At 46.1% G+C, this 18,131-nt stretch overlaps 1 protein-coding gene across 1 annotated transcript in view; it reads right to left on the bottom strand.

The window, feature by feature from the left end:
• Positions 1 to 18,131, bottom strand: part of USH2A (usherin) — a 1,400,924-nt gene that overhangs the window by 973,984 nt on the left and 408,809 nt on the right. The window lies entirely within an intron of this gene.

The following is an 18,131-nucleotide window of genomic DNA, read 5'->3' as shown; positions in this document are numbered from 1 at the left end:
CTGCAGTGCAACTGTCTTTCTCCTTGTGTTACTTCTACCTCTCCCAGTCTGAACTTTACTGTACATAGGATTGCAAGAGGCAATGTCAAATTTAGTTAATTACAATATTGCTTATTTTAAAAAAGAGATGACATATGGATGAATCCAGAATGGCATTAAAATGTGTGTTTTACATCTTCCAGTTGAGCTGTACTGCGTAATCATTTTTTTTGTTTTGTTTTTTTGAACAAACGTTCACCAAGGATGGTGACTGCCCTGTCTGACTAATAGAAAATCACTTGAGAACTACCTAATAATCTGGATGGAAAAAAAAAGAGAACACAAAGGGAAAAATATGAGTTACATCAAATATTGCTTCTAGGTCAAATTTTTATGATAACTCAAAGTTCGTAGTCACTCACGGCTTGCAATAATTTTCCTTTAAACATCAAAATAACATCTGAGAACATTTCCCCAAGTCATTTGTCAACTTTCTGCTGCAAAAAAATGAAAGCAAGAGGGAACTCACAAAAAATATATATATTCCTGCTGCCATATGGGGCTACCAACGTCTCACCAACCAATTTAAGATGCAGCATATTGAGATGACCATATGTTACCCTGCTGCTGAATGGCTGAGTGATTCATGCCCGTCACATTCTAGTATATCAATTAAAGCTCCTTGAAGTCTGCATGATTTGTGTCTCTGTTATTAAACCCTGCTAATTCATCCCACTTACACATCCGTAATAAATCTCGGCGAGTGCCGCGTGATTCATGGCAATCTGGGAGCATGCTACAGCAAATTCTTCTCCTTGTAATTAACAGTAAATTGTTTTACTGCCTCGCAATGAATTTTTCAGTTATATTGCAAATGAACTTCTAAATGCACGCTTATTTCCCAAGAACTGACTTATATCATTAGGTAATTAAAAAGTATTGCTTTGAACCAAAAGCTTTTAATCAAGAGAAATACAATGTAACCGTGCATTAAAGAGTAGGGAATTGCAAGGCCATATTTACAAGTCGTTCGAGTTACCTAACAAAAAATTAAAACGAAAAAACAAAAAAAGCAAACAATATGCTGGAGCGGATCTGTCCTCGTGTGACTGCATCTGAAGATAGAATGGACAATTTATACTTTGATTCTTGAATTTTTTTCTGACTCTGGTGAGGTTTGAATGCATGCATACTTGCAAATCTGCACTACCTTTTGCGTAAATCTTGGGTGAAGGGTGTGTGAATTTTGTTTGAAAGCATTTATAAATAGATTCCTTAGTTTTGCGATTATGCATGTATTTGCTTGCAATTTTAGATTGTTTGCATAAAAAAAAAAAACATTAAAAAAAAAAACTTCAGTTCTGGTTTAAAGAAAGGCCCCGAGTAAAAACAGAAAGCCGTAGACGAAGGGCTGGCATGACAAGGGTTAAAGGGGCTTGTGTGAAGAGGGATGATAAAGTTTGGGCTAAGTTGAAGGGGCAAGAAAGTTTATTTTGATTGGGGCAAGGGCAAGGAAAGGGGGGAGCTTCGAGGGGAGGTGGGGCTGTACTGAGGTGTTGGTATTCAGTAGGTCAGCAAGCTAGGAACAACTTCCCACCCTTCCGCTCTGCATTTAGTAGGATTTCGTGCAGGTTGTTGGTGACTGTGGGGAGCCTGATTTGGTGGCTCCCAGTTGGTGTATGGGTACTTGCGAGTTGTCTCAGAGTCGGTGGTTTGTGGCTGGAGGCCTGAGAAGTGACTCGCAGGTACGGTATTGGTTTTGATGCCTATTAGGACCTTGTGGCCCCTAATTTTCTTTGATGCACTGTGTTTAGGTTATTAAGTGGTTTAGGTTATTAAAGCGGGATTCCGACCTAAAAAAAATAAAATAAAAGTCAGCAGCTACAAACACTGTAGCTGCTGACTTTAAATAAGTACTTACCTGTCCTGGGGGCCTGCGATGTCGGCCGCCCGAGGCCGACCCGTCCCTTAGCTCTCGGGTCCCGACACCGCCATCCTAGGTAAGGGAAACAGGCAGTGGAGCCTTGCGGCCTTACTGCCAGTTTCCTACTGAGTGGCGCTCTGTGAATGGCCCTGTGGTGTTCTGGGAACACATACAGTTCCCAGAAGACAACGGGGCCGCTCACCGAAGAGCAGAAGACGCTGCGGAAAAGGAAGAGGCAGATTAGGAAGACTGCCTAGCAACAAGGGTTTAGGTAAGTTTACATTTTTTTTTTTTTCAAATGTTTTTTTTTAATTTTTTTTGAGGATTTTTGGTGTAATTTTTTTTTACAGGGTGGCCCTGCACTTTAAGTTATTTATCTGTGATTTATTTGTTATTATAGTTTGGTTAATAAAAAGGCTGCTATAGTCATTTAACTCCAATCCTGGTGTTGTGTGATTATTATAAAAGAAGGGTGAGGTTTTTTTGGTATAGAAGTGCAGAACATGCCATATTTAATGCCTTAGTCAAGCACATCTTCATTTTTTTACTTCATTTGGGAGAGTTATTTTAAGCTGTGCAGAACTGATTTTTTTGTTAAAGAGATGGTCCAGTCAAAGTGTTTATTTTTGCAATTTTATGGGGATGGAATAGACTGCACTCAAATCATCTCTGTAATCTCCCTTAGAATTGTATTTGGAATGCTCAGTTAGCCCACTGAATCTTTGGAATGTTAAAGAAAGGGGCTCAAAGCCAAATTTTAGTCAAATGTTAGAAAAAAGAAATCAGTGTATAGGACAAGTGCTCAATTTCATTAAAATTGTTCCTTGTGTTGCTGGTTGCTGTTTTAGTTGAATTTCGAAATCCTCTGCCCCCATGCCATCCACAGTTGTAATCTTCTGGTGCTTTGGTTTTATAGAACTGAGGGACCTGTGACAGACACCTGTGAAAAATGCCAACCATGCCACCCTTATAATCACCCTCCTCTCTTCATAGAAGCAGTGATTTATGAATGGCGACGGCAGACCTTTCATTTACCCACCGTCCTCTGTTCATAGAGAGATTTTCATTCATGAAAGCAATGGCACAGCTTCTTTGAATAGAAGAGGGGTAAAAGGGATTGGCAAAGTCGGCAATCTTGATGAGTGCCTGTGACAGGTCCCTAGGCTCTATAGACCCCCGAAGCAACAGGGGGTATGGGGGGGGGGGGGAGCAGAGTACTTCAGATTTCAACTAAAACAGCAGTACAAGGGACACTTCTCATTGAATGTTTTTTGTTTACTAAACTTAGGCTTTAATTTGTTGGGCAGCGCCTAGCCAAAGCAGAGTCTGGGATCCAAGGAGTTCAAAACAGATACCGCAACATGACCCTTTTTAAAAACGAACACAGGTATTAATAGTGCAGTGAACCCCTGTGCCTTTAAGGAGGGGTGGGCTCCCTCCAGGCTCACCTGCCCTCTGCCTATCCATTAAAATGCGTGTGCTTCTACTGTGAAGTTTATTCTCATGACCCAGTAAGCCAGTGGATCATCGACTGGAAGGCTCTCCATCTCTGTTTTTGCCCTAGATAATCGTCCACCATGTGATGCATATGCTGCCGATGGGATAAGGAAGCTGACAACCCTGGGCGGCGAGGACTAAAAAAATTGTGAAATGCATCACTTAGTTCCTCTCTTGACCAACAGAAGCCTCAAAACTACGTTTTCCACGACACTGAAACCTACCAGAGTCAGGGAAAGCGTTAAACTCTTCTTTAAGGTGTTCTCAAGAGATTTCATCTTCTGCAGTCTCTGTGGGGATGGGATGAGTTCTGAGACTTTATGCTTGTAAAGGTGGTCAAGGAGGGTTGCCAACCAAAAGTGATCCTTCTCTTTTATGCCACGTATTCTTGGGTCCTTTTGCAAGCTTTGAAGTATGAGGGAGCCCATGCACCGCAAATTTGAGGGGGCATGAGAAACAGACTCCTCTGGGTCACTGAGGATTACAGCATCTGAAACGGCCTCCTACTAGCCACATACTACTCCCAAGGGTTCTGGGGATAGAAAACCATCTCTTACTGTCTGACGTATGTCTTCCTCTGCTTCAATGCCTCCAAAACTGCCAGAATCCTTCGCCTCCTCCTTCCTCTCCTCTTGTGTGTTCTGTAGCATAGGAACAATGGTGTCTGCACTAAGTGGGTCTTGCGAGGAAAGGAAGTCCTCCTCTTCCTTCTGCTGCTCTGCCTCGAGTGTCCTGTCCATAATGCCACGTAGAGTCTGCTCCAGCAGGAACACAACAGGGATTGTGTTACTGATGCATGCATTGTCATGGCTCACTATCCTTGTGGCCTCCTCAAATGGTTACAGTATAGTGCATGCATCCTTTATGAGCAGCCATTGGCATGGGGAAAAAAAGCTCAGTCGGCCTGAGCCTGTCATTGTGCCATACTCACACAAGTACCCACACAGGGCCATACTCACACAGGCCATCTGCTGCGTGTGCAGCTGCTGCAGCATTGCCAAAGTCAAATTCCACCTGGTGGGCATGTCACAAATCAGGCGTTTTACGGGCAGGTGGAATTCCCGCTGAATTTCAGCCAACCGAGCACTGGCTGTGTGTGACCGCCTGAAATGGCTACAGACTCTTCTGGCCTGCTTTAGCAAATCTTCCAACCCATGGTACCTATTTAACTCTTTCATGACTAAGCCTATTTTTGACATTTGGTGTTTACAAGTTAGAATCCGTATTTTTTGCTAAAAAATTACTTAGAGCCCCAAACATTATATATATATTTTTTTAGCAGAGAATCTAGAGAATAAAATGGCGATTGTTGCAATATTTTATATCACATGGTATTTGTGCAGCAGTGTTTATTGGGAAAAGGGACAGTTTCATGAATTTAAAAAAAAACAAACAGTAAAGTTAGCCCAATTTTTTTGTATAATGTTAAAGATGATGTTACACCAAGTAAATAGATACCAAACATGTCATTCTTTATAATTGCATGCACTTGTGGAATGGCGACAAACTACGGTACCTAAAAATCTCCATAGGCGACGCTTTAAATTTTTTTTATGGTTACCGGGTTAGAGTTACAGAGGAGGTCTAGCTCTAGAATTATTGCTCTTGCTCTGACGATCATGGCGATACCTCACATGTGTGATTTGAACACCGTTTACATATGTGGGCGCGACTTCCGTATGCGGTTTCTTTGCTACGCGAGCTCGCCGGGGACGGAGGGGGGCGCTTTAAAAAAAAAATAAAAAATTGATCACTTTTATTGCTGTCACAAGGAATGTAAACATCCCTTGTAACAGTAATAGGTGGTGACAGGTACTCTTTATGGAGGGATCGGGGGTCTTTTAGATCCCTCCTTTGCATTTCAAAGTATTCAGATCATCATTTTCGGCGATTCTGAATACTGTATATTTTTTTAAAACCGGCACCATTGGCAGCCGAGTAAACGGGAAGTGACGTCATGACGTCGCTTCCGTGTTTACAATTAGGAGGCTGGAATGAAGCCGCCTACGGCTTTGTTCCAGTCTGTCCCTAGCTGGCGGATTGGTGATCGGGCCTCCCGGTGGAACGGGAAGCCCGGTAAGAGCGGCGGGAGGGGCGTTCCCTTCCGCTCCTCCGGTAAAACAGCCGAGCGGCTTTTAGCCGCATCAGTTGTTATACCTGGAAAGCTGATCGCCAGCTCTAAAAAAGAGTACCGGGATGATGCTTGTAGCTGTGGGCATCATCCCGGTATAACCCCCGAAAGCCAAGTACGCACATCTGCGTACGCTCGGCAGGAAGGGGTTAAGAAACGCTGTACCATCAAATTGAGGACATGTGCCAGGCATGGCACATGTGTCCACATTCCCTGTCTAAGGGCGGACAGGAGGTTTGTGCCATTATCGCACACCACCATTCCTGGCTCCAGCTGGCATAGCGTGAACCACCTTTGGGCCTACCTCTGCAGAGCTGCAAGAATCTCTGCCCTGGTGTGGTTCCTGTCCCCTAGACACACCAGCTGAAGCACTGCATTTAGCCTGACTCATTTAATAGCCCCTTAAATGCTTAGGGGTACTTGTGGTTCATAGAACAATTCAGCAGAGGAGGGCATGGAGGAGGAGGAAGGGGTAGAGCTGACAAAACTCACATCATTACCACTAGCTGTATGGAGACGTGGCGGCACAACAAGCTGTAGCAATGAGTCCTGTCTTGCATCCTTCTGAGTTGCAAGCAGAGTTACCCAGCGTGCTATGAATGAAATATATCATCCCTGCCCATGCTTGCTGGACCACGTGTCAGCAGTAACATGGACTTTGTGGCTGACTGCCTTGCCCAACGAAGCCACAACATTACCTTTCACGTGATGGTACAGAGCGATGGTACAGAGCTGGAATGGCCTTACGTGAAAAGAAATAGCGACTGGGAACCTGCCGTTGTGGTACAGCACATTCTGCAATTTCACTGAAGAGGGCAGAATCCACCAGACAGAAAGGCAGAAGTTGTAGAGCCAGCAGCTTTGACAAGCTTGCATTCAGACGCTGGGCATGTGGGTGGCAGTGACTGTATTTTTTTTTTTCGCTGCAGCAGATGGGGCAGGGAAATTTTCCGGATATAGTCTACAGCGGGTGGTGTGCTACTGGCAGATGTGCTGCAAGGACCTGGAACACCCTGCACTATACCATCATCCCTGTCAGTGGAGGCTGATGAGAGGTCATGAGGTATAGCGGGGGCAGACTGAGGTGAGTGAGGAGGAACAGAGTTGCGCCCCTTTTGTGTGGCTTTCAGGTGCTCTTGCCAACGGGCTGAGTAGTGGAAGGTTAAATGCCTTATCAAGCATGTGGTAACCAAATGGTGTTTTGGTGCTTGAGACAAAGTTTGCAAGTTGAAACAGTGCGATTGGCTGCACATGTGCTAAAAAAGACCCAGACAGCTGAGCTGTGGGAAGTGGGCCAGGAGATAACAGCTCCACAATGTGATGGAATAGGGTGGCTGCTCTCTACTCATGATTCATGATGGGTGCCTCGTTGGGGTTGTGCCTCACACTCACTTTTCTCCTCTGCACTATCCGACACCCAAGTAACATCAGTGACCTCATCATCATCATGTCCTCCATCCTCATTATCATTGGAGACAACTTGGCAATAGACTGCGGCTGGGGGAACATGACTGCCAATTTGTGTACCATTGTTCTCCCCTCTCTGTAGGCTCATGTTCATACCTTCCTCAACCTCAGAGCCAACATTTGAATCAAGTAATGGCTGTGCATCGTCAAGGCACAAGTGGCTGATGCTGTGTTCAAATAACTCAGCTGACTCCTCCATGCCTGATGCTGGGGCTATGGCAGGAATAGCTGTGGACAAGGAGGCAGGTTTAGCCACTCTGGCAGCTGCAGTGGACTGCTCACTAGTCTCTGCTTGGGTGATGGAGAATGAGGAGGATGGGGATGGTTTAGTAAGCCAGTCCACCACTCCTCTGCATGCTATGGCTGGATAGCACAGGCAACATCGCTAAAAAGAGGAAATGATGCCCTGCCTGAGGACTGACCACACCCCCTTTTGTCTGTGGACACATACACTGCTGGCCCCCTCACAATGCCATGGGAACGTCTGCCTCTCCTTGTTGTCCCCCCAGACATGATGGGGGGGTGTGCTTGTTAACAGCCAGAGGTGCACTTTACACCGTACTGTCCAGGTCAGGACAGGCAAAGCTGGGAACTGCAGGATAAAAAGCCAAGCTGGCAGAGGTACAGTGATTGGTGCATGAGCACTGGGATGTGTTTGACGGTCAGGAGCATGGCCTCCTTGGGGACTGCTAAGATTTACCTGCTCATCTGCACCACCATGACACTGTGAACATTCCAACCCACCTGACACTCTGGGTTCAGACATCTTTGCAACACCTTAAAGTAATAAATCAGACAACTCAGTGAGTATATACTCTATTAACGTTTACTGAAATAACTCAAAGAAGATCTCGTTGCAAAGAGGATGTAATAGATCAGCTGAGCTTTGGATAACAATCCTAACTCAGCGGAAGAATTCCTCTACAATAGTACACGTTAAGACAATTTGATAATGCAGTATATTATATACACTTATGCACAATGGAGCACCACTTGAACATGACCTGAAAGGATAAGCAAGAGTTTAGCATTAATCCTGGCAAGACTTCTAAAGGAGGAAACCAGGCCGGCCTATTTAACCTTTAATCCAAACGAGAGATCAAGCACACAAGAATGGTATGAGGGCCCTTTAAGTAGTATTGACAGCAATGTCCCAGTTGCAGGCCTAATTTTCTTCGCCAGCAGTCGGAGCTCATTAACTGTATCCAATAAGGTGCAATAACACGATACATGGAGATGATCAGGAATCGCTGTACTGTGCAGTTGTAGTCCACATTGCTACATCCTCCCCCCACTTGAAAGTCTTTGGTCCTTGAAAACAGAACACAACCTATGGAATCACCTTACTGTATCATAAGAAAGTAAATGGTTAATCATATGACAAAGCAGAAGTAACAGCCAACAACTGATCCAAAGAAGGATCCTCTAACAGTAAATTATATACATTGTCAGGCGACGTCATATTCATTTTGTGACAGGCCAATAACAAGTTAGTAGCCCACCCAGTAGTGTCAGGAGGTGGATCAAGGTCATCCTTCACTAAAGGTTCAATAAAGGAGGCAAGTGCTTGACTAGAGTGTTGAGAGGTAGGGATAAGTTTGTCAGAGTTTTCTCCAAAGGTATCATACGTCATTCTTTTTGGAGGGCATATTTTCTGTCTCAATCTGGAGTAGATACTTTACAGCTGCTCCAGTCCCCTATTTGTTCCCCAGAAACTACATCTGGATTCAGGCTCAGGTTCTGAATCAGGCTCTGGTTCAGGTTCTGGTTCAGGAACAGTCTCTCTCTCTGCTTCATTAACCACTTCAATACCAGGCACTCCCCCCCCTTCCTGCTCAAGCCAATTTTCAGCTTTCAGCGCTGTCACTTTTTAATGACAATTGCGCGGCCATGCTACACTGTACCCAAACATAATTTTGTTCCCATAAATAGAGCTTTCTTTTGGTGGTATTTGATCACCTCTGCATTTTTTGCTTTTTGCTAAACAAATAAAAAAAGACCGAAAACTTTGATGGGCACTGATAGGCAACACTGATGGGCACTGAAAGGCTGCACTGATGGGCACTTATGGGTGGCACTGATAGGCGGCACTGATGGGCACTGATAGGCGGCACTGATGGACACTGATAGATGGCACTGATGGGCATCACTGATGGCACTGGCAGGCATTGCTGATGGGCACTAATTTTCATCTATCTGGGCACTGATTGGCATCTGTATGGGCACTGATCATCATCCCTGGTGGTCCAGGGTGGCATACCTGGTGGCCATCCATTGTGGCCATTCCTTGCTGGTCCAGTGTGGGCATCTCCGGGGGGGGGCTGTGCTGATAATCAATCAGCACAGACACCCCCTGTTAGCAGACCCATACCTGCTATAGGGAAGTGGTTAATAGGAGGAGTGGGAGTTTCCAAAACATCAGATGCTTCATTGAATTCCATCATGACTTCCTTGTCTCCTCTTAGTGAGTGAAGATCTAGTGTTTTAAATTTCGGCAAGGGGAGACGTGTCTTCCTCCTGAAGGGTTTCCCCTGACTACGTCAGAAGTGTGACGAAACGTACGTCGGGCGTGCTGACGTGCTGACGTGCCGTATCTACCGTCTGTAGGACGGGTGTTCGTGCTAGCCGGCCGGCTTTCCATGCTGTTTTTATTCGACACACTGTAAGTGTAATTTTATTGTTCTTTAATAAATATCCATCCAGGATTACGCTATGTGCTCTTTCTTTTTTTGGGGCATTGTTTGTGAGAACAACTCCAAGATAGGAGTATAGTATTCCCTGTATCCTGGTTTCTTTATGTGAAGGATAGTGAGCCATCCACGGTCTGAAGAGTGGTCTAAAGGTGTTCCCATCTCAGGAAAGGCCCCGACCGGGTTAAGGTCACAAGCTTTTTAAGCTTGCCATTTGGTAAGCGTCCATTTTATTCATAACACTGTGGTGTGGTGAAGGTATATCCAGTCCCATCTGTGTTTGCCTAACAAGGGACCCAGTTGTCTGGTTTCTCATCCATTGCACCTTTGAAGACTTCCATTCACTGATTGAACTTTACTGTGTCACTTGATTGTACATGAACTTTATATACTATTAATCACTATTTGTGGTTTAGTATCACATATTTGATTTATAGCGCTGCTTCTTTTGTTTATTTAATTTGTAGTGTGTGTATCTCACCTTTAAGCGGCTGCTCTTTTTTCAATTGTTCCTTATTTACTTACTTGATTGTGTTAATTGTGTATAGTATATAGCGCGGTGGTTTCCTCTTTTATTTCCCCTGACTGTCTTCCTCCCCAGTCCCAGTCCCGGGAGTGATGGGATTGTCTTCCAAAGGAGAGACCCACAACCAATCAAGAGTTAATTCTTCGTCATCACTCTCCTCTTCAAGTGGCATGGGTGGGCAGGGTTTTCTGGCCCTAGGCCTCAGTGTAGGGGACTGGTAAGTCTCTAGGTCAGAGGCCTTACCTCAGATATAGGCAGCAAGTGGTTTTGATGTCAAGTCTTCAGAGGGCCAGTCTTCCCTTTAGGATGAATCTGTTACACAGAGAGCCCTACACAGACAATGTAGGGTTGAGAGCACCATCGATCAGCCAGCTTATGTTTCCCAGGCACCCCTAGATTGCGCAACAACACTCTATCTCCAGTTTGTAGATCTTGAACCCTCACTCTGAGATCAAAGTTTTTCTTGTTCCTCTGTTCTCTGATGGTAGAGGGTTCCTTGGCTTTCTCATAGGCCACTTTAAAATTTTTCAGAAGTCTGTCAACATACTCCCGGTAGGAGGCCTGAGAGGTGTGATCTAACGATGTTCCAAAGGCCAGGTCCACTGGTAAATGAGCTGCTCTTCCAAACATTACTCTGTAGGGGGAGTATCCAGTAGAATCATTCGAAGTGCTATTATAAGCATGAACCACTGCAGCTATATGGTCTCCCCAATGCTGTTTCTTCGCCAAAGGAAGGGTTCCCAACATGTTTAGTAGGGTGCGGTTAAAGCGCTCAGGTTGTGGATCCCCTTGAGGGTGGTAAGGAGCAGTCCTGGATTTCTTTATACTTAAAAGTTCACACAATCTTCTGATCAGCTTGCTCTCAAAATCCCGACCTTGATGCGAGTGTAGGCGCTGTGGCAGCCTGTAATGAATGAAGAACTTCTCCACTAGAGTTTTTGCTACAGTACTGGCTTGTTGGTCCCTAGTGGGGAAAGCCTGAGCATAACGGTAAAATGATTTGTCACAACCAGGACATTACTCTGTCCACTCAAGTCAGGTTCCAAGCACAAGAAATCAATGCACACCAACTCCTTTGGTCCCTGACTTTGAAGATGGCCCTTTGGGGTTGCCCTTTCTGGTATAGTCTTTCTCTCAATGCATCTGATGCATTCCACCTCAGCTCTCATAGACGGCCAATAAAATTGATCTCTGACTAACTCGAAGGTTCTATCTGGGCCTAAGTGACCATGATCATTATGAAGAGTGGTCAACACTATTAGTCAGTGTTTCTCAGGGAGGAACAGTTGACGAACACCCCCTGGTTCCTCAGGTGGAACTCTCCGGTACATGATTCCATCTTCCAACTGCATCCATTCCCACTCTCTATGGACTACTCATGCTCCCTCAATGGGACTACTCAACAGTATCTGAGGGTCCTGGGTGGATAACGATTTCCTCATAAGACTCCCCAACGGATCTTCACTTTGGTCCCTTCTCATGTCCTCTTTTGTCAACTGAGGCAATTCTTGGCTGCTGTCATGTACCTGATCGGAGTCTGAAGTAACAAGGTCAGCCTCTCTTGTATCTCCAGCCCAGATCCTGCTAAGAGTGGGGACAGAGGGAACCAAGGGACAGGAGGAACTAGATTGCCTGCAGATGTAGACACTTGCAGCAGTGGATGCGCTCTTGGAAGGCAGGAAGTCGCAGCATGTCACAGGATCAAAGTTGCAGATACTCGGGTGGCAGTAACTAGGATAGCCGGGTTCAGTAGCAGGCGGGCAGCAGAGTACCAAGACATCAGTCAGGAGCAAGGTCAATTGGAAGCCGGGATTAGGAACCAGTAATCAGGAGTGTAGTAGGGTAGGGTCAAGGAAATCCAAGGTTCAGCAATGGCTAGCAGGCAAGTAACAGCATCTGTCAGAGGTCAGTGCACCCCTTAAATAGGCCATCTGGCGCCAAAGGGAAGCGTAGGCATGCTGCCACAAGCGCACACTTCTTTTCGCATGCGCATTGGCGCATCTGCGGTCCGCTAAGTTCCTTATGCACGCATGCCTGCGCGAGCGTGCCCAAAGCGCAACAATAGTTCTCTTACAGCTGCGCACTTGGGTCAAATCACAGTAATATCTTGGTACTCCCACCGGGATGACTCCCACAGCTTCGGCCCCTATGGCCCCTCTGTGTTTATGCTCTACCCCTTGACACAGCCTGTACTCCTTCCAGGGGTAGATGGACCCAAATATTCTGGCCAGTGTTTGTGAGGTGAGGCCTTCGGGAAAGAGCGTCAGCGTCTCGATTTCCCACTCCTGGTCGGTATTTCAAACTGAACCAGAATTTAGACAGAGCGGCCAACCACCAATGTCCAGTGGCATCCAGTTTGGCCGTGGACAGTAGATAAGTCAAGGGGTTGTTATCAGTCTTCACCACAAAGGTAGCCCCTACAGATAATCACGTAGCTTATCTACCATGGCCCACTTGAGGGCTAAGAACTCCAATTTGTGTACAGGATAGTTCTTTTCAGGTGGGGTAAGACTGCGACTCACATAGGCCACCGGGCAGACTCTCCCCTCCGACTCCTGGTACAACACTCCTCCAAGGCCGTCTCTGCTGGCATCCACATGCCAAGATTGGTGCTTCAACAAGGCTTCTCTTCAGTCATTCAAAAGCCCTTTCACACTTCGCCGTCCATTGCTCTTGAATGGATTCACATGGCTTCATGGGGCCTCCCTTCTGAGCTTTTTGCTGATCTCCCTCCATTTGTTTTTGTAAAAGCTCGTTCAGCGTCTGAGCAGTCTGTGAGCAGCTCTTCACAAATCTTCTATAGTAATAGCAGAAGCCCAAAAACGACCTCACCTCAGTGTCAGTGTTTGGACGGGGCCAGAAAGTAACAGCCTCCAACTTCTGAGGGTCCGTAGCTATTCACTCAGCTGATACTACATGCCCCAGATACGTGACTGAAGTCTGGTAGAACTGACACTTCTCTAACGACAGCTTCAGCCCCTCTGTATGTAATCGTTGGAAAACTTTCTCCAACCGAGCTTCATGCTCCTCCAAAGTTCTGCCGAACACGATGATATCATCAAGGTACATTAGCACTTCTACCAAGTTCATATCACCCACAGTGTTCTCCATCAGTCTCTGGAAAGTGGCGGGGGCCCCTGTTAGTCCTTGTGGCATTCGGTCGAACTCGAAAAACCCTAGAGAACTGATGAAGGCCATCTTTTCTTGGTCATCCGGATGCATGGATATTTGGTAGTATCCACTCTTTAGATCCAGCACACTGAACCATTTGGCCCCTGATACGCATTGCAAGGCCTCTTCTATGCGAGGGGTTGTGTACTGATCTGGTATAGTCCTTCGGTTCATAGTTCGGTAGTCAATACACATCCGAAGGGTTCCATTCTTTTTTCTCACTACCACTATTGGGGAAGCTGTCAGAAACCATGAATCAGACCGAGACAGAAGTACAATTAAATCACACTTGTTTATTAATACAAATAAAAAGGTACAGTAGGTGACCGCGATATTGTGTCAATCTCGCTGCTTTTCTCTGTGGGATTTGACACCTACGAGACCCGTCGCGGGAGCCAGTGCCAAGATGGCTCACTCACCTGGAAAGGAAAACTTTTTTTTCCTTTCGCGATGAGTGACAGGCAGTGCTGACAGGTGTCTGGTATGATTCCTGAGGGGGAACGCCGCGCCAAATTTTAATTGAAAAAAACGGCGTGGGTTCCCCCCAGATGCTTACCAGGCCCTTAGGTCTGTTACGGATTGTAAGGGGAACCCCCTACGCCGAAAAATCAACGTGGGGGTCCCCCCAAAATCCATACCAGACCCTTATCCGAGCACGCAGCCTGTCCTGTCAGGAAAGGGGATGGGGACGAGCGAGCGCCCCCCCCCCCCCTCCTGAACTGTACCAGGCCGCATGCCCTCAACATGGGGTAGGGGTGAATGGGTAGGGGTATTCACATAGGGTGCTCATTCACATAGGGTGGGGGGCCGGGATCTGGGGGCCCCTTATTAAAGGGAGCTCCCGGATTCCGATAAGCCCCCCGCCCACAGACCCCAACAACCAATGACTAGGGTTGTCGGGAAGATGCCCTTGTCCTCATCAACATGGGAGCAAGGTGCTTTGGGGTGGGGGGGCCCGCAGGGCCCCCCCCTCCCCAAGGCACCAACCCCCATGTTGAGGGCATGCGGCCTGGTACTGTTCAGGAGGGGGGGCGCTCGCTCTTCCCCATCCCCTTTCCTGCATGCTCGGATAAGGGCTGGTATGGATTTTGGGGGGACCCCCACGCCGATTTTTCGGCATAGGGGGTTCCCCTTACAATCCATACCAGACCTAAGGGCCTAGTATGCCCCTGGGGGGGAACCCACGCCGTTTTTTTTCATTTAAAATTTGGCGCGGCGTTCCCCCTCAGGATTCATACCAGACAGCTGTCAGCACTGCCTGTCGCTCATCGCAAAAGGAAAAAAAGTTTTCCTTTCCTGATGAGTGAGCCAGCGCGACATGCACAGTACCCTGTCGCCGAGAACCAGCGCGATGGGATTGCGCTGGAAACACAATCTCGCGGTCAGGTACTGTAAATAGAGTAAGCATAGTCAAAGCATAGCCAGAGTTCAGTAACCGGATCGGGTAATCAGCCATTCCAGAAGTCAGGGATCCAAGTGGAACAGTAAGCAGGCAAAGGAGCCAGAAGGGATGTCAGCAAGCCAGTCTTTAAACAGGATCGCAGGAGATGGTTTCTTGTGATGTGACCAAGGCGAAGGCAGAGATGAAGTGAGCAGGACAGCTTTAAGTCAGACGAGCAGGATCAGGTACAGCTGGGTAACTGTGGAGAGAGATGAGAACAGGCAATTAGCCGACAGCTGAGCAGCCAGCTCAGAGAAGGAAGGGCTGAGCCAGTCCTGACAGAAGTATAAGGGCTCCTGGATTCCTTAATGACTCCTGACTTCTTCAACTCAGCCAGCTGTTCCCAAAGATCCTCCAGATCACACAAAGGAATTCGCCTGGCTCTTTCACGGAAAGGCTTATCTTCAGTTAGCCAAATTCGATGTTGAGCACTCCTGGCACAGCCCACATCAAAGTCATTCTTGGAGAACATTTTCTCCTATCAGGCTATTTGAGCCTTAATCCTCTCCTCCCATCCGGAGGGCAGATTTTGGCAGTGGACGGTAGTCTCTCCTCCATCCCCCTTCTGAACTAGTTCATCCACCGTCACTGGGGTGGCAGCACTCACTTTCCCAATCACCATCCAGGGCTTTAGGCTGATTGGGTGACTAGTGACGTTCCTCACACTGACAGGAATTTGCCCCCCGCTTCTCAGCATGGCCCTAGTGGGTATGATCCCTGGGACCAATACAAGTCCAACCTCCTCCTCTGTTGGATCGGCTTCCACCACCACATACGGACCCGACTGGTCCCATGACAGTTTTTAACTATGGCCTTCAAACAGGCCCTCTCACCTGGCTGCAATACTCTTTCATGGGTATCCAGCTGCCACAGTCTTCCTACCCCTTCTGCGGCGGGCCTTCTTCTCTTGCAACACTCGCTGGAAAGCTTGTCACAGTTGAGGATGGATCTTCCCTACTGGAGCACCCTCCAGGGCCAGTAGAGTGAGTAGTCACCGCACAAGATTGGTGTTGGAGTCCATCAACAAGGAATTTTGGCCTGCCTCAGGCAGTCAGGGACAGACAACAGCCAACGTGTCAAAGGTCCCTAGTTTTCAAGCCAGGGCAGTGTCAAAGGTTATCTTGATGGGTATGTATCCATCGTATGGGCACTTCTGGGTCTCTATGCTCCAAATCTCTAACTCCTCCAGTTTGCACAAAGGGATATGCTTCAGGTACTTGTGATAAAAGTCTTGGTACAGCAACATCACCTGGGCTCCAGTATCTAGTAGGGCTTGAGTGTAGATGCCCTCTACTTGTATCAAGACTACAGGGGAGAGCTCCACTAGGTTCTTTGGCAGGTTCCCAGTGAGTGACTCTATAGCTTGTGCTCTAATCAACCTCTTTTACAAGCAGTGGAGTTGGTCTAACTACTCGCTCAGTAAGGTGTGCATTGATTTCTTGCCCCTGTCTTCCCTGAGGGTTTTGTTTCTTTTGTTTTCCTTGGTAAAGAAGGGGAAGGGGCAAGAGGTGACTTGTGCCCCTTTTTCTTCTTAGATCTTTTCTTGACCTTGGAGTGCAGTTTTCCTCCGGGACTCTCAACTAGCTCCTTCACCGAGGTCCCCTGAAGTTTCCTGCCGGCTTTGGGAAGAGTAACTTCTGTAAGGCTTTCAGAACTTCCATGAGTAATTGAGGGCTGATGCTAGTCTTGGGACACTCAGCTCCAAAGTGTCCACCTTCTCCACCCCTGTAACATCTCTTTTCATGCCCTTGTGAAAGTTTTGGCTACCCTTGGGGAGCTCCTTGTTCTTGAACCTTGACTTTGGTCTCCATCACTCGCATTAAAGCATGATACACCTGAGTTTGGGCCTGAGCTACCTGGGCCATCAGTTCGGTTGGCCCAAGTTCACTTACTGGTTTATTAGTGTCAGGAATGGCCAGTCCCACTGGTTCAGACTTAGTTTCACTTTCCTTATTCGAGAAATCCATTTCTACATGAACAGCTCGAGCCACCACCTTCTCTCTATTTCCAGCAATAGAGCTTGATTCTCTCGATCTTTGGCTTTTTCTCTTCTAATAGAGCCTCCTCTTCTCGTACTTCTCTTATCAATTCAGGGTACGTAGGCACCACCTTGGTTCTCTTCAGTAACAACTTTAATACAATAGGATGGTTTGGCCGAGACGCTTGAAAAACCCGGTCTAGATGAGCTTGGTCGACATCCTTGGGGTCAATACCACTCTTGAGGATAATTTGATGCAGCATTCTGTCCACTTGAGATATGTATTCGGACAGACTCTCCTCTTTTTGTTGGTGCGTATGGTTGAATTTGTACATCAGGTTTGCGGTAGTTTCAACCCTCCCGAATATAGCATAGAGCGCGTCTATGTAGTCCATGGCAACACAATTTTCTTTCCCATCTTCAGATTATGGATTACATCAGCCGCCTGGCCTCGAAGGCTCTCACTGAGCCATTGCCATTTCACTGTCTCTGAAACACTCCACTCTTCCATGGCCTGAAGGGCCTGACTCATCCAGGTTTCAAACTTATCTTCCCCTACAGGAGCCGGCAACTGCCCTGAGAAAAACCTGAGTCTCCGATAGCTCTGGTTGGCATTTACAGCCCCATTCTTCACAAAGCTGTCAACTAGGCATGTGCAATTCGTTTAGTTCCAAATTCGTTTTTTAACGAATTTCGACAAATTCGTTAATTCGGGAATATCCGAATTAACGAAAACCCGTTTAACAAATTTTTCCTGAATATTCGTAAATTCAATAAAATTGGACATTCGTAAATGCGGGCATTCGTACATTCGTACATTCGCAATTTACGAATGTACATTCGTACATTATTTCATTCGTACATTAGTAAATTAGTGAATTCATAAATTTGTAAATTCGAAAATTCGGAAATTTGAAATAATAGTTAACTAATAATAACTTAACTATTAGTAATTACTAGTAACTTTTAAATTATAGGTATTGTAATTTCCTTTCAAATTTGGCTGTTAGTGAACGTAACACATACAAATTTATCCGAAGTTATGAATGATCCGAAAAAACAGAATGGAACGTAATGAATTAATAATAATAAATAACAATAATAATAATAACAACGTTTTATTATAATTATTTATTATTAATTTGTTCCGTTACATTTGTTTAGATGCAGCATTCGTTTTGGATAATTTGTAACTTTGGATAAATTCGTATTTGTTACGTTCACTGACAGTCAAATTTGAAAGGAAATTACAATATCTATAAGTTAATAGTTAGTTACTATTTCAGATTTTTGAATTTTCGGGTTTTTGGATTTTCAAACTTTGAAT

This window comes from Aquarana catesbeiana, linkage group LG04, assembly GCF_042186555.1.
Source record: "Aquarana catesbeiana isolate 2022-GZ linkage group LG04, ASM4218655v1, whole genome shotgun sequence".
NCBI classification, from domain to species: domain Eukaryota; kingdom Metazoa; phylum Chordata; class Amphibia; order Anura; family Ranidae; genus Aquarana; species Aquarana catesbeiana.
This window is presented reverse-complemented; position numbering and strand designations above follow the sequence as displayed.